Raw genomic sequence first — 17781 nt, 5'->3', positions numbered from 1 at the left:
AACATTGTTTCAAACTTTGATCTCTCTCCTTTTTTTAAAAAAAGGCCTTTGAAGGGAAAGGGCTGTCTTGTCCCTTGGAAAAGGAGAGTCTGAACTAGCAGTGCTGTGTACTAATAAAAAACTTGATGCAGATGGACTTTTTAAGGTTCTTCCTTTAAACAACAGAAGCCATTCTTTAGAAGCAACCAAATGTAGGTTTTCAGAGTGGACATTAATCACTGGTATATGAATGTACACAGGGGACCTGCAACAAAATTTTGCAGTGTTTCTTTATCTCCTAATAGGAGTGCTTCTCCCAGACAGACAAAGGCCTTACTCCATGATGCCCCAATTCATTAAACCTTCCCCTTTTGACCTTCCCTCAACACTCCATGGGTACAATGTACACTCAGTACTCATTGCACTGGATTTTGGAGGGTTTGGTCCATTAGGGGTGTTTTTTTTGTTTTTGTTTTTAAAGAGTTATCATACTTCTGTAAACCTGGGCATTTCACCAAGCAAGTGGATCTCCACCTCATCCCAACACAATGATATTCACTGGCCCTGTTCTGACTCCAATTCTGTCATCATTCACCAAATAATTTTCCTGTTAGAGAGAGGCATGCTGCGGAATCAATAAAGTCAAGAGAGATGTGACAGTCCTCCACATGTTGATGGACTCCATCTCCCATCATCCCCAGCCAGCATGGCCGATGCTCAGGGATGTTGGGAGTTGTAGTCTAAGAACTTATGGAAGCCCACATGTTCCCCAACCCTATGCTATAGCATACTTTTCTTGGTACAGGCTGGATATAAATGGAGTTCTTCCAAGTCCCATGTATCTTATGCCATTTAGCACTATTTATTTAATATATATTCCAACTAATAATACTTAGCACTTTAAAATGTTCAGAGTTATTTGTGTTATCAAATGCAGGGCACTGATTTATGTAAAAACTTACATGCCACTTAAATTTCACAAGAAACTCAAGGTGGCTAACAAATCAAAACACCACACTAAAATATATCACAATTCCCATTCCGTAATGGTTTAATAAGGAGTGCTAGAAACTGGACCCTGTCTAAGCAGCTAAAACATTTGCACTTAGTAATCTGCATGATGAAATACTGCCCCTCTCTTGCAATAAAACATATATACCTATTTTCATTGACAGCTATTGTAGAGTATGGCACAGCCTGTCAAATATGATTGGACTCCAATGTGCAGCTTTTATACCAACTGTTGTCTTAGCAAAAATCTGAACACAGATAAATGCAAACGCTGATTTGCAAAGACGTTCCTCCAAAATATTAACAACTTCAAAAGTTTTGAGATAGTTGTTAAGTACATTTAAATAATCACAGTATGCTTATCACATAAAATTATGTATAGCATATAGTATCATAATCTTGTTTTCTTTTCCTTATTTTTTTAACATTTTGCAGTAATATCCTGGCCTATTTCACCAATGCATATCTAGGGAAAGAGATATATTACATTTTTAAAATAGAAGAAACTCCTCTTTTAGGAGGTTTATTTTCATCCAGTTTCCTTGTTTCCACAACCCAACTTTGCTTACAAGTATAACTAATATACTTCTTCATTGGGGTGTCTGCTCTAATGACAGACTTTTTGCTAAGTTCCGTAAGAATATTTCCCCTCCCCAGTGCCAAAGAACATAACTGCTGAGTGAGCAAAGCATGAACTGGCTTCTCACTATGAGGACTTTTCCCAACCAGTTTGCAGCCTTGAGAAAAATAAATGAGCTGGATCATCTCAGTTTAGTCCCCAATGAGCAGTAGCAGTAGATCACTTTGCAAAAAAAACTACCCACACATAATTTGGCACCGTTGATGGAAACCTTTGTGGCAAGAAGCTCAGGGCTTACACATCTGAGATAGTGTGCAGCTAAAAACACCTTTTGACTTCATCCATGCTGAGTGTTTCTGCATTACAAGGATGGACAGTTTGGGGCGACTGAGATAACAGTGTAATTGTAGAACTGTTGACTTCTCTCACTGCTAAGTGGGCACAAAATAGCTTGTTAGGTCCTCTCTGTTTCAGGGCTGTGGAACTTGTGGCGTTCCCGATGCTGTTGGACTCCAGCTCATGCAAACAGTTATAGACCAGTTGTCATCCAACAGACCACCCACCATAGTACAGATGAAACAGATCTTCCTGAGGGACCTTGTTGGCTGTTCTACAGCCAGTGGATTGTCACTTGGTGGTGTAATAGGGGCGTGTTTTCTCAGTGATAGCATCCACCCACTGCAATGCCCTCCCTAATTTGTGAGATGAAGACCTCTTTTAAAAACTTATGTGTAAGTGTCCTGGATGGGTATAGGCACATCAGGAGTTGGTTGTGGAGCCACTGGTGAGCCCTCCTCCTGGCACAGGCTATCAGCATCTATATAGCAGAAAGTTGGGGAGGAATCCAATTTGGTTTGCATTTAAAGGCGAATCTACCTAATTTGCCCCAAACAATGTGAGAACTAAAACAGTCATCCTTCAAAGTTCACACTTCTCTGACATTTGCAATGCTTTTCCTCTAGCCAAATGATGTGCAGAAAATTAATACACTGTGGCGAAGTGTCCTTACAAATGTTCATATTAGTGAAAACAACACAGACAATCCCATTGTTTTAGAGAATTGCCTTGCAACGGTTGTACACAAACATGTGCCTCTTATAAGAAATTTGCGTTAAAACGCAGATGAATTTTCAGAATAACTTTTTTATATATAAGTAAACAGGCAAATTGAGGTAGAAATGTGGAGAACTGAATTTATGGTTGTAAAAATAAACCAGGATAAAACAAAAATGACAGATTCCCCACCCAACAGCAAAGCGAACGTGTACAGTAAGGCTACTGAAGTACCTGGCCAAGCCATAGTAAGCATTACGTCCCAGCCGCTGCAGTGGTTAAACACCATTTCTGTAGCTTCAAGCGCTGGGACATATCATTACAAAGAAAGTGAAAGGATTTATAGACTGCGACTGGCAAACAGGTCATGGGCAATGGGAAAAGCAAAACAGTTGCTCAACCCTTGTTGAGCATTCCCGGGCATCCTCCTTCAGCCAGCCCGCCTCCTTCAACTGGTCTACCAAGGGGAAACTGTAGCCCTGATGGAGAGAACATGGATATATTCATCCCCGGTTGGTGATGCAGGCTGAAGGAATCGGACTTTGGGACAAACAACCATAAATCAGGTCTGTCCTGATTAAATCAGGCATAGCTGGCAAGTAAGTTATTAGCCGCCTGCGAAACTAAGTGTGATACAGATACACTCAATTTTGCTGTGTCTCTCACAGTTGTGATGGGAAACAGCTGCAAGACCCAACAAAGAGGAGGGGGGGAGGAGAGAGGAAAATATATGCTGGGTTTCAGATTCAGAATCCTATGTTGTCTGTATTCCCTTTCACAAAAGCTTTTCGATTCTGCTATTCTCTTCCTGACAATTACTCTCAGCAGGTGGGCGGGGTCTATTCAAGATGAATGCACTATTGCATCTATTGCATCTATAGTACATCTACCAAAGAGATGTACTGTGTGTGTGTGTTTGTTTTTTGTTTTAGTAATGCGCAAAAGGTAAGATTTAACAGCAGTTGGAAAGTTAGGAACTGAAATAACAGATGTTTAAATGTCTGATAATGTTATAACTTGTGGAAAGGAGATACCAGAACTTGGCAAGGATCATAACTAGATCACACAAAGAGTTCATGTTATAAAATTTAGAGTTGCCATATTTCAAAAAGTAAAATTCTTGACACCCATGAAGTTGTTGAGATTTAGAAACCCACCGAAATTGTTGAGTTTTTATTTGGAATTGTTGTGCTTTTTTAAAAGCTTTTGGAGCTGTTTCCGCTGTTTCTTCCATCGCGTTGCCATACATCTGGGTCCCCCCCCCATGCCATTTTTACACCCAAAAACCAGGACGTCAGGAATTTCCCTATACAATTAAGAATATTGGCTAGGATTTCTGTCCTTCAGCTGCTACAGGGGAGAGCATGTCTATACTTACGAGAGGAACACAAGTGTTCTGTGAATGGGTATATGGAAGGTCAAATTCATGGTAGCTTGGGTCAACCTCAAAGATAATATTTATATTGTTTCAAAAAAAATGATTTAATGATGGTAGTTGTAGGCCAAGATCTGGGGGCCAAGATTTGAAGAACACTGGTCTGCAGGGCTGATCTGCAGGGCTGCGTGAGCAGGCTGGGCCCAGACCTATTCACATCCATTATAACATTGCACACCCGGAGGGCTCTCCACAGACAATGGATGCATGTAGGTCAGGGATGAAGTCTGCACCAGCTTGCAGAATGTCTGAAAAGGGCGGAGCTCTGGCCCAATGGTTGCCATTGGTTTGATTTGAATTAATTTTATAATGAATGATTTTAGAGTGTTGTGTTGTACTGTTGTACTGTTTTATTGTTGTTAGCTGCCCTGAGCCCGGCTTTGGCTGGGGAGGGCGGGATATAAATAAAATTTATTATTATTATTATTATTATTATTATTATTATTATTATTATTATAGTTTGGTTTTTGCTTCTTTTGGATTAGGGGTTTCTTTTCACCTTTCTGATTTGCTGCTGTGTTCCTGCTAAAAAAAATAATCATTTGCTTTTGTTATCGGTCACCTAGAGCATGCCAAAGTGGGTAAATATGTTGTGCTAAGTAAATCAAATACCTTGACCATTAAAATATATATAAAAAATAAAAATAATTTACTGCCTCATATGTGCTGTTCCATCTGTTTATTCCCTGGAATGTGGTATTTTCATCATTTTTCTGTTGTTATTATTTTCAGCTCCCTGCAGTGGGTAATGGGGGTATTTTCAAAACAGAAAAGAAACGAGTTAGAAGTAGCTCTTTAACGTTGCTTAGGAATGCGTATAGGCGCTTGGAACATGCATTAATCATACGATTACAGTTTTGTAAGGATCCTAGGCGCACAGGTCTTTTACGCATGTATGGCAGCTGGATTGACAAGACAGACCATGATGGCTCCAAAGGGTCAATAAAACATGTGCCATGAAGGATTTACACAATAGACAGTAATGGCTTCTTTGGAGCTGTTACGGTCTATTGGGTCAATAATAATCCACTTTTTAAAGAGTGCCAAAATATGAATTTACGCAGCAGGCCACACTGTCTTCTGATCTAGCGGATAAATGATATGAATTATCAACATTAGTGCCCACACTGCTGTGCTCACCTAGTGATTTGAGCATAGGTGCACCGCTGAAAATGATGCACGTTACAAAAGAACACCTGGCATGATGCAGTGACTGTTTTAAAAGTCACATTAATTTCATAGTTAAGCATGTACTTCTCTCTTCCCCCACCCATTGAGATCTATATTTGTTTCTTTAAAGTATACTTATACTTTCTTTAAAAGGTTCAAAACTTTCTCAAGGCGGTTTGCAAAACAAAAGCAGGAAACAACAGAATACGTAATAAATATAATTCACTACAACAACAGCATTAAAATAACACACCAAATAAAAAGAAAGGTATCAGGAACAGTTAAAACTGTAGACTATAAAACCAGCATTAACTAAAAGCAGACTGAAACATTCAGGTGTTTAAGGTCTGTTTAAAATAGTCAGGAGTCAAGGAAATAGGCGAATCTCCCATGGCAGGGCTTTCCATAAGAATGGGGCCAACACAGAAAAGAGTCTGTCTCGTGTTTGCCAGTCTGTTAGATCTTACCAGCAGGCACATGAGCCCAGGCAACCTCACAGAAGTGGAATCAGTTCTTCAGACAACCTGGTTCCAAGATGTTTACAGTTCTATAGATTATCACCAGCACTTTAAATCGGGCCGGCAACTCATTGGCACCCAGTGAACTGGTACAAACCTCAACTTTTGCTGGATCATGGCCACATTGTATTTCAAAGACTTGCAAACAAAATATTTTTTTATGAAAATTTGTCACTCAGTCCTAGTATCATTAACCATGACACTAACACAGTGCAAGTAGCTGAAGGTAGATCAATCTTCATCATTAGAACTTTGATCGTAAATGGAAAGCAATTCCAACTGAGTTCGCTGAAATGTTTTTCCATGTTATGGGTGAAACTATAGGTAAGTTGATAATGCCCACTTTCAAGGTGACATTGGCCCACCAAGCTGAAATTTCACTTTTTAGGTTCATCAAGGTTATAGTTTGCATTCTATTGAAATTCTGTTAATTTTTTTAAAGCATAAGTGAGGGGTGCAAAAACCCTTACCTGGAAAATGAAAAGAAGATGTGTGTGTAGATAGACAGACAGACACATAGACAGAGGCAAATACTTCTGCAAGGTGGCCAGAGTCCCTCATCCAACACTTTAAAAGTATCTAAGCTGCACCATAGTTTGGTGTCATTCCCAGTGGCAATTTGAGCAGGGGGTGGGGCAAGGGAGATGGTTGCCCACTGAGCATTGGCTATTTCAATTTTTGTGTGTGAAGGGCTTTATTCCTGCAAGCTGCTAAAGGATCTGATCTTCTTAGTGCTTTTTCCCAGGAATGGAAATAGGTACCGGAACTCACCATGAATGCCTCGCTTGTTCTCTTACTGTGGCAATGGCGCCCACCTAAGAACTGAGTTCCAGCTGAACAAAAGCCCTGGATCTTCTGCATATTTTTGATGCTTGCTACTTTTCAGCCTCCGTTATCACAGAGTTGTTTTCAAACAGCATGCACGTTGCAACCTGCTTTTTACAGCAGGTTTAAGCAGCGCTTTGCATTTTGGTGGTGCAGGGGTTACGTTCAGGAAAAGAAAACTCAAATCCCACTTGCACATACATCAATCTGTTGCGTGTGGGTAATGGAGCTTGCTGGATTGCATCCTTCAAGGATAGTAACCTAGTAAAATACAGACCTTGACTTGCTCAGCAGAGAGCAGAGAACAGATGACAAGAAAGAAACACCAGGATCACCCACTATCCCCCCCCCCTCCGCTCCGGCTGCCAAATCACCTGCCTTTGCGGTGTCTGTTTTTAGTGAGTATCTTCCATCTACAGTATTGACTGGTTTATCAGGCAGCAGGTATCTCTATCAGTCTATCTTGAATTGTTATCCAACTGAAGATTAAACACGTCTGCCTCCTCCTTGTGATTTTCAGTCTTCACATCGCAAAGTTTTCAATCAAATTTCAGCGGTGTACATTTAGCTTAGAGAACTCTGAGGACTTATCTTGCTAAAGCAGGTGATTTAGGCCATATTTACCTTGTACAGTTCCAAGATATCGCTACCTGCTGCATTTAGGCCTTGGAACGATTTCCAAGGCCTTCCCACTCAGCCTCCTTTCAGTTGCCTTGCCTCTCTACAGCCAGGCTCCCAGCCAGTGCCGGATTTATGTATAGGCTGAAACCTAGGGCCTCTAAATTTAGGGGGCTTCGACAGCCCTCCTGCTCCCCAGCTGGAAGTCTCCCCCTCCCAAAATTGTAAACCCAAGACTTCATGCAAGAGCAGGGCAACTCAGGCCCAGCAACTATTAGAGTCAGGGCTAGCCAATGGGGCACAATTTGAAGCAGTGGGGTGCAACTAGAATTTTTTTCTGGGCCCCAGTTCACAGCCAAAGTCTGCAAAATCTTATAAATAAAATCCATCTAGATTACCAGGTCAGCCCTGGTGAGACTGCGCAGGGGTTGGACTGACAAGCCCTGCACCTTCTAGGTCCCTGGTATCACTATTCACTGTACAGACTCAAGGACTTGTTATGGAAATAAAGAGGGGGGCACTTATTGGAAATAAGTTGACTGAACACCCCCTGACTGTTGACTGAACACCCCCTGCTGTGCAGATAATGGAGAAAGCTCGTAAATTGTATCCCTTCTGGCATCCTGGCCAACTCTATTATGCTGGTGTAAACCCTGGTGCACCAGAAGCATAGAATAGCAGCATATAGAATCTGCTCATACGTCAGCAACTGATAAGACTTGTCAATCAGTTCTTCCAAAGTCTTCCTAAATTATAAAGCTCCAAAATACAGGCCAAAAGAGAGCTAGTCTGGAAAGAGCGAGGCATACAATGGGCACCACCAGTGAAAAGGTCCTGCTCCATGTAACTCCTGCCCTGCCATTTGAGAGAGTGCCTTTTTGACATGGAATGCTCTCTATTGGAGTCTCCAGGTCCAGGACCATAAGAAGGGAGAGCAGTGACCTAGAAGTTCCCAACAGCTGTTAATCAAACAAGCAAGCACACAGGTCACCTTTGTCACAGTCGGGATGCCTGAAAATTATATTATCAACATACACAAGCAGAAAAGTTGTTTTCCTTCATTTGCAAGGAATAGTATAAAACAAAGTGGAACTAATAAAGAAAAGTTCCAGGGTGGCAACAGAAAGCAAACCAAGAATGCTGTTCCAGTTAATCAAAACTATCCAGCAATATCAAGTTATAGGAAAACTGGTGCTATTAATAGTAATCCTTCTAGTTGGTTAATTGGTTCGGCAACTTCCATACACATGACATGTGATGCTAATTATTTCCACAAAGAGTTAAATGATAACTAATCAGAGGGAGCTACAGGAGAGCTATGAGATTCAGGTGAGGGCCAGATGCCTTGTCAATCCCAGCAGGTATATAAGAGGATGACCTGGTCTGCCCAGGCCTCTGGCTCACTCCCAACAGACACTTTTTCTGTTTTACCTTAAGTCCTGCTGCCTGGAAGTGTTGGAGCACTATCCGTAATCTGACGGCAAAGTCCTCTCTCGACGATGCGGCAATCAGCACATCGTCGAAAAACAGCATGACTCTGGGGATGCCTTTAAGTAGATGGTCCATTAGGCTCTAGGGCCACACTAACTCCAGGCGCTTGACCCTGAAAACACCCCTATGAGTCACGATTGTCTGGGCCTCTGCGGTGGCCTCGTCAACGGTTAGCTGCTGATAAGCTTGCGCTAAATCCAGCTTCCCAAAGATCTTGGCTCCAGCCAGGGTTGCTAACATGTGGCTCACCACTGGAACTGGGTACACATGGTCCTGTAAGGCCCACTTCAGGGTCCATTTGTAATCGCCACAGATACGGACTGAGCCGTCCAGCTTAACCGGTGTGACGATTTGGGTTTCCCAGGTACCCAAAGCTACCGGCTCTAAGACCCCCTTGGGCGACTAAGCTATCAAGCGCCTCATCGATCTTGGGTTTAAGTGCAAACGGGACTCTACGGGCCTTAACATGAATGGGTTGCACTGTGGGGTTGAGCCGTAGGGAAATCGAGGGTCCGTTATACAGGCCCAGGGTTCCATTGAAGACTGATGGAAATTCCTGGCAGGTCGATTCAAAATCTGTCCCAGGTGAAATCTGATTAAGCCCTGAAACACCTAAGCCTCCGGCCTGCCTAGGCCCTCTCTTCATCTAAATCTGACCCTGCTCCCAGCCAAATAAAGATTTAGAGGAGTGGGGGGAATGACTGCAACAAAGACCTGACTATCAGATATGTGTCAGTTTTCAGAAGACTTGTCCCAGTACAGCAACCTTATGTTGTTCATTTTGAAAATGAAAACAATGAGCACCTATAGACAGCATTGTTCTAAACACCTTCCTCATTAATAATCTTTTGAACGCAGTTGTGGTTCGAGGGCCCGACCCCCGCGAAGTGAAATGAAGACACAAGGACACGTGATATAAGGTTAATGGGCTAGAAAAGGCCACAACTTTATTGATTACAGCAATGAAAAGGTATTGGCTTAGGCATTGGATCGAAACAAGTGGGTTTATTCACCAGGGGTTCATCACCTGTTGATGCTAATCCAACTATAGGCTCACCCCTGCTGTCACCGCGGGTCGTGCCATGGCCTCCCGCCAAGCAGGCATCGGACAGAATACACGACCGCCAGATTCCTTTAACGGAATACCCCTAAACATTGAAGGCATAGGCGATGGCTACACCTAGCACTTCGACACACCACAACACATTATTCCAATGCCTAACCGCCACCCGAGCCAAAGGCTCGCCGCCAATACCTTCAAAGCTGCAACCAATCCCAGATGCTTTTGCTGACACTAGCTAACCAAATGTCGTTCCCCAGATCCGATAAGTGGACGCAGTCATTCCGGTATAAAGCTTGGTCGCCGATCCGGATACGGTCATGATAAATGACTCAGCCATACATAAAGCGCACCCAATGGGCTACCGCCCGATTTACGAGTTTCCTGGTTCTTTCAATGGCCATACAGCTTTGCGCACAGCGCCAAACAGTTCTTTTCAAGAAGGAGGACCAGAACACCGTTGTTCTGGGACACAAGGCTGCAAATGCATTCAAGTCTCTTTTTATGCTCCACAACAAGTCCACACTCCTTCTGTTAGGGAGGTCATTCTCCCCCAAATGAATTACAAGGATGTCGGGAGGGCCGAACTTGGCTACTTTCTCCCACAGCAATGGCATAAGCTCCTCCCAACGCATGCCTCTTCTCGAAAACCAGGAAACTCGAACACCATGTGGAAGGCCAAGATTGTGTGCAAGGCCGCAGCTCACCGCTCGTATGCGGGCCCAATGAACTATACTGTGGCCGCAAATCCACACGCTTCTCCTGAGCATAGCTGGGGGTAAAAGACAGAACAGAAAAGGCAGATAAGTAGGGTAAAGCTGCAGGTCGCATATTAGACTTATAAGCATTGGATTTCCACCGGCCCATTTCTTTGATCCTGTCCGCCGGTAGCCCCAGGTGCGCGGCCGTGGTTGCGGCGCCAAACCTAACTGAGTGCGCAGCGTACTCCTGGGAGGATAGACCACAAGCCTCAATAGCCTTGCGAAGTACTCTGGTGAATTGGTGCCTCAACAAGGGGGAACCATCTTCATGGACCAGAAACGGACCCGGGCTGGGCGGTCTGAGGTAGAGGTACCGCCTAGTGTCCTCTGCCAGGCATGGGCCCTGCTGAGCCGATGCCGTGAGCTTAACTAGGACACCCTTACCAGCCTGATCAGTCTTGGACTGACGTATACGCACTGCCACGTTAGAATCGGACAACTGCACGTCCTCGCACAGGAGGCCACGTGTTGAACCTCATGCACTAACTTCAAACACCACCTCACCAACTCTAAGCGCGCAAAAAAAAAAAGGTGATAGAGTTTGCTGGGAAAGGCTGGCACTGCAGCAAAAGGCTGCTGAACACGCCCCCACCACGGCACCTGGTTGGGTGGCCACCGGGGGGCGTGAGTGCCAGCCAGGTGAGCTGGAGGCAGGGGCAATGCTCAGGCTCCCGCCCACAACCACTCCCCTCTCTTTCAGGGAGGAGAGTCTTTATCACAGCTGTGATTCGGCTCATGAATCAGCCTGACTATAGGGATGTCAGCTGTGTGCACACATTTTTGAAGTTGCAATGGATTCTTTAGGAAGTTGTAGCATATACTGAAAAATAAACATCTCCATGTTTGAAAGAAATTCATCAGGAAAGTGGGGGGAGGGACATCATTTTTAAAGCAACATGATCAGATATAAATGATGGTCAAGCAATGAAACTTTGAAAACTCACATAGATTTTACAGCGATTTAAGGGGGTGGTGGACTGATACACTGCTAGTTATCCACTCATTAGGCCTCGATGATTTGACAGCAACGCCCATGTAACTTTATGGAAAAGGAATTATGGTGTCAGAATGCCATGCAACAGTGCTTAATTGGTCTGTGGAAATGGTGGTGTGGAGCCAAACTGAAACACAACCCTTCACCTCAGCTACCCTGAGAATTGGCACTGGCTCTGCAATCTGGGCCACTTTCACATTACAAATCTTAAGCAAAACATTTGGAGAGGGAAAGTAATTTCTTTGGAGTTTCAGGCCTGGGTATTCTTGTGCTGTAGTTGCATTAAGCACGGAAGGATGCTGGTAAACTCCACGACAATCTGTAACTTGAGTTCTGTGGGTAGACCACTGTTTACACTGCCTGCTTCATTTGCAAAATATTCACTTACTTCTTTGACTATAAAACTTTGTGAGGTTTCATGGAGTTCCCGGGTTTTAGTCATTAGATGGGACATCTGAGCTCAAGCTGAGCAACACTGTAAATTCAGTTTCAGTAATTCAGTAAATTGGGTTTCTAGTAAATTTTTGTGGAGTATGCATAGGCAGACCCTTCAAGTGTCCCTATTTTTCACGGTCAGTCCCAGATTTACAGAATCTGTCCCAGTTTCTGATTTGATCCCAGAATGTCCTGCTTTTCCTTATTTTAATCGGTTAAATGTTGGAGGGTCTGGAGTGATCCAACCCCTGAGCCATTCAAAGGCAGTCCTTTATACAGAATGGTTTTTTTTAATAATGTTTAATGTTTTATTATGTTTTTATATATGTTGAAAGCCACCCAGAGTACCTGAGGCAATCCAGTCAGATGGACAAGGTATAAACAGTAAAATTATATTATGGAATAGGCCGTCCTATTTTCATTGGAGAAATGCTGGAGGATATGGATAGGAAGAAAGCCGTAAGAGATATGGGAAGGATCTCAGGAATCAGTTAATCTGACTGACAACATCTGTGGAGTTAAGAGCCGTTGTCCTTGCATTTCTTTATGAAATTTTCTCATATGGGGTTGTGGCCAATATTAGTCCTACTCAGAATAGACCCACTGAAGATAATGGGCATCACTAACCTAGGTCCATTGATTTCAATGGATAGGATTTGCCTCCCTGGAGATTCCACTTGTGCAACAGGGCTTTCCCACTTTCCTCCCACTGACTCCCCCCCCCCCAAAAAAAAAAAAAATTGGCTGGAGAGATGTCAGGAGAACCTCTCCAGGGGGAGGAGATGGCCAGTCATTCCATCTGGTAAGATGAAATCCTTTCACAGATGGAACAAGCAGAAGACTACACATAATGGGACTACTCGGAGTATAAGTTAGTTGTATATAAGCCATGGTATTGGACTTCTGGTGGATTTCCAGAAGTAGCTTTTCTGTCGTCCGAAAGATCACATAAAACACACAAATTATCAGGTAAGGAAACATCAGGAAAGTGGAATAAAGTGCTGTCTGAATTCAGCTGTAGAGTGGACCTATTGAAATTAATTGGCTTAAGTGTGTCATGTCCATTAGTTTCAGTAGGTCTGCTCTTAGTAGGACCAGCATTGGATACAATCCTTGGTTTATAGCTGCTGGATTACTCTTTTATGTTGGTAGAGCATGAGACTCTTAATCGCAGAGCTGTGGGTTCAAGCTCCATGTTGGGCAAAAGCTTCTTGCGTTGCAAGGGGTTGGACACTAGATGGTCTTCATGGTCCCTTCCAACTCTGCAGTTCGATGATTCTATTGCTGTGTTTTTGTTGTTGATATTATTAACAACAACAAGAATGTGGGGGTTCTTAAACATGCTCACAATGTCAAAAAAAAAGAAAGAAAGAAAGTGGGGGAAAATCAGCTCCAAGCCTCATCATGAAAATATCCATCACGTATCCATTTCAAAACTCGCTTTATTTGGTACGCGTGATATATGCATTTGACTGCCATGATTGCTCTTCCCCCCACACATAGAGAACAACTTCATTACTTGCATGAACTCCTTTGGGGCCGACTTGGTGAATTCATCAGCTTCTCTCCAATCAGCAAGGCAATCCCAAATATTTCTGGGTATGCATGAATCACATAATTACATAAACTGTTCTAAACCTTTAGGCAATGTTTGTCATGCTGGCACTGTAATGGCGAGCGCTGGTGTGTGAAAGGAATGTGTGAAAATCATCACTCCATGAGGCAGGCCGGAAAGAAAGAGCTTGTCAATTGACAGACCTTTTTCAAATCAGACAAGTGTTCAGGGGCTGGGCCATCTTCATCCTTACCAAGCTGGAAACATGAAAGTTGATTGAATAAATAAAATACCTCTTAACTCTCTTTCACTGGCATTTGCTCCTTTACCTGTAGGCATGGGATAAAAACTTTGTTCCACAGCTGAGCTCTTTGTCATGGAGGTGAGGTAATTGTCTCCCTTTTTTCCCAGGAGATTGGGCGTGACCTCAATTCTGCATCAGAAAGAGCAATTAGACCTATTTCCCACCAGCTGTTGCTATCTATCTATCATCTATCTATCATCTATCTATCATCTATCTATCTATCTATCTATCTATCTATCTATCTATCTATCATCTATCTATCTAATCTATCTATCTATCTATCTATCTATCTATCTATCTATCTATCTATCTATCTATCATCTCTATCTATCATCTTTCTATCTATCTATTTCACAGACAGGGGAACTGCTTTCGACCCAGATGTTGTTGGACTACAACTTTCACCACCCCAATCCTTGGCTATGCTGGTTGGGGCTGATGGGTTGGACTGCAACAACATCTGAAAACACACAGGCTTCCCATCCCCAGGGCTTTTTTTCGGTGAACTCTCCAGAACTTAGTTCTAGCACATCTCAGGTGGGTGCCATTGCCATTCTAAAAGAAAGAGGTAGACTTTCATGGCGAGTTACGGCACCTTTTCCCCCTAGAAAAATAGCACTGCCCACCCCTACTTTATGTATAGCCTCAGACAACTGAAAATCTGCATTCAGAGGGGGGGGGGGGACTTGCTCAAATGGAGTAACCCAGGAGAGGGCAAGACTGGTTGCTTGGAACCCTGAACAGGAAACTGAATCTGAAAATTATGAATGAGGAGAAAAATTTGTGTGTGAAATTCTCATGGGTGGGATGCAAGGGGTTTGTTTGTTTGGTTGGTTGGTTGGTTGGTTGTCCTTACCTTACTTTCTTGGGAGAAAAGCAATGACAAACCTAGACAGCATCTTAAAAAGCAGAGACATCACCTTGCCAACAAAGGTCCGTATAGTTAAAGCTATGGTTTTCCCAGTAGTGATGTATGGAAGTGAGAGCTGGACCATAAAGAAGGCTGATTGCCGAAGAATTGATGCTTTTGAATTATGGTGCTGAAGGAGTCCCTTGAGAGTCCCATGGACTGCAAGAAGATCAAACCTATCCATTCTTAAGGAAATCAGCCCTGAGTGCTCACTGGAAGGACAGATTGTGAAGCTGAGGCTGCAATACTTTGGCCACCTCATGAGAAGAGAAGACTCCCTGGAAAAGACCCTGATGTTGGGAAAGATGGAGGGCACAAGGAGAAGGGGACGACAGAGGACGAGATGGTTGGATAGCGTTCTCGAAGCTACCAGCATGAGTTTGACCAAACTGCGGGAGGCAGTGGAAGACAGGAGTGCCTGGCGTGCTCTGGTCCATGGGGTCACGAAGAGTCGGACACGTCTAAACGACTAAACAACAGCAACACCTTACTTTCAAGGCAGCCATGGTGTGCTTGTGGTACGTTCTATTTTTCACTCTATAAATCATGTCTCCAGCTAACTGTGCTTTGCAGGCTTCCTGGGTCCGCATGCTTCCTGAAAACATCATGGCATCCCCAGCTGTGTACTTAATTATTAGGTCCTAACAGCTGTTTATTGTTGTTGTTTTAAAGCTATCCCATCCCTCCTTATAGTTTACTGGCAGTGATCTCCACTTTGGGAAGCTGGGTAAGTAACACTGCCCACCCCCTGCTTTGCCTCATCAGCTGCTAATTTTCAGTTTTTTTAAAAGAATCTTTTGTCACATTTTCAGTGTGCATTTCCTGTGGATCCAAAGAAAGCACAAAAGTAAGATGCATGTCTACTTAGAAGCCAGCCCCATTAAATTTGATGGGACTTACTCCTGAATGAGTTTCCTAGGTAAGTCTTTCAAAGATTTTAATATTTTAAGACACAGTAAAACACACACACACAACACACTTAGAGTAATATAAGAAAGCAATCCTTTGAAATAAGTGGAGAACTGTAAAGCTGTTAAGGAAATGTGCTATTATTGTAGAATATCTTATTGATAAGATTCATAGTATATGTATTCAGAAAAAATGATTTAAATGTTTATAGCTTTTGTAATTGATCTCTTTCAGTTTAAAGACATAGGCTTTTAAAAGGAAGATACAATTTTTCTACCGCAATTTTTCTACGGCACCGTTAATGAGGTCCGTTTTCTCACTTGTAGAGGGTATTAAATGGGAAAGTGATGTCTTTTAAGAAAATGCATCACTGAGGTGTGATTACAATCTGCTTCATCTGTTCACCCGTTAATCTTTGGAAATATGAAAGAGTGACCAACATTTGGCCCAATAGTTAATACTACCCTGAAAGTTTAAAATTGTAAAATTGTATACTTATAGCTTTATATCTACAATACAAATGGAAATACTTGAATATAAAATTTTAGCTAGACTGAAACTTCACAAGTGCATTTTGGAAAGCTTAGGGAACAAGTTAGCCACTGATTGCTTCTTCTCTGATGCATGCTGTTCTGATTGTGGGATTCTGGCTAAAGACAATAATACCTTTGGGATCACCTGTCCCCATATAAATGGACCTGAACTCTGAGTCCAACTTAGGGCCTTCTTTGTGTGCCACCTCCACAAGAGATCTAGAGGGTGGCAACATGGGAACGGGCCTTTTCTGCAGTGGCTTCCTCTGTGGAATGCTCTCCCCAGGAAGATTCTTCCGGCACCTTCCTTATATATCTTTAGGTGCCAGGCAAAAACATTTCTCTTCAACCAGGCCTTTGGCTGATTAATATTCTGCAGCCCTTTAAATGAGTTTGTGAGAGTGGGTTTTTTGTTGTTGTTTGTGTTTCAACTATTCATTTGTGCTTTGATCTCGTGTTTTTATCTTGTGAACCGCCTTGGTGGAGGGTGGTATATAAATAGAATAATAATAATAATAATAATAATAATAATAATAATAATAATAATAATAATAATAATAAAAATAATAAAAATAAAATAAAATAAAAATTAGTTGATACAAACATTCCCGATTGCCATTAGCCCCTTCCATACAAGTGGAGATCTGTGATGGATCAAGGCCGGATTCTGTCCCAAATGTTCTTGACCTATATTTTGCATTGGAACCAGGAATTCTGTGAATCTAATAGCAATCATAGGTCAAAGGCTAACAGTGCCTTTGTGAATTGGCTTAATTTTAAAGGTTGCTGGTATTTTCTGGCTTGGGAAACTGCAATGCTATTTTCTGGATTGCTTATTGTTGTTTTCTATTGATCCTACCTGATCATTCTGGGGGGTTGTATGCTGTTGCCCTGGGGGATGTATGCGGGGCTGCTTTCAACTACACATCTCAGGTAGGGAGTTAGGATATTTTAATAGCTAACGGTTAAACCTTGGGACATGGTTATCCTATAATACAGGACAATACTGCAGCACCGAGGAAGCAAAAATATGCATGGAGCAGAATGTGAGAGTACCCCTTCATTCATTTGAATTAGGAAAGGGAGGGTTTCTAGTGGCAGTCAGGAACATTTAGAATGTGAGCTGACTTTACTGTGAAGTTGCATATACACGTGTATAGCTTTTCATATAGTAACTGTCAATCAGGTCATATGTTAATTCCACCCCACCCACCCGAAATTCTATTATTTCCTTTTATCATGATAAGTTAGAGCTTTACGTTTTGTTTGAGCTGTAAAAACACATATCAAATGTTTCCTTGTTTCTTTTCAAAATACCCTGGGAAAGAGTGTTTTACCTTTTCTTTTGTAAGTTTAACATAAGTAGAAATTGTCACTTTGAAATTGACAGGTATTCGTTACAGTCAACAATTGCATTGTTCATCTCTTGGTTCAGCCACCAACACAGGCGCTGCCTGTCATGTGTCACAACAGAGTAGAAACTTGTTAAACTATAAAGAGCAATACTGTAATATAAGGAATTGTGGGTAAAAATCTAAAATTGTCTCAGTTGGCTTGAGCTAGAGAAAGAAATCTGTCCTTTGCAAAAGCTATTGCAGATCGTTTAGCCATCTGCATCGGTACGGCTGCAACTTTTAAGG

General features: G+C 42.4%; 1 long non-coding RNA gene across 2 annotated transcripts; it reads right to left on the bottom strand.

Annotated features, from left to right (window-relative positions):
* Positions 1–1009: 1009 nt before the first annotated feature.
* LOC310849504 lies at positions 1010–7311 on the bottom strand. 2 transcript variants are annotated; one of them, XR_014566938.1, is made up of 4 exons: positions 7196–7311; positions 4712–4794; positions 3781–3929; positions 1010–2387 (listed from the first exon to the last, which is right to left on the bottom strand). It is a non-coding gene; the product is annotated as an uncharacterized lncRNA (long non-coding RNA). The 2 variants fall into 2 exon arrangements; XR_014566939.1 differs by lacking the exon at positions 1010–2387 and having other exon boundaries at positions 3535–3929.
* Between the last annotated feature and the right edge of the window lie 10470 nt (positions 7312–17781).

The sequence above is a fragment of the Podarcis gaigeae genome, assembly GCF_964106915.1.
Source record: "Podarcis gaigeae genome assembly, chromosome: 7".
In the NCBI taxonomy this organism is placed as follows: domain Eukaryota; kingdom Metazoa; phylum Chordata; class Lepidosauria; order Squamata; family Lacertidae; genus Podarcis; species Podarcis gaigeae.
The sequence above is the reverse complement of the archived record's forward strand: the minus strand, read 5'-3'. Positions and strand labels throughout refer to the sequence as shown.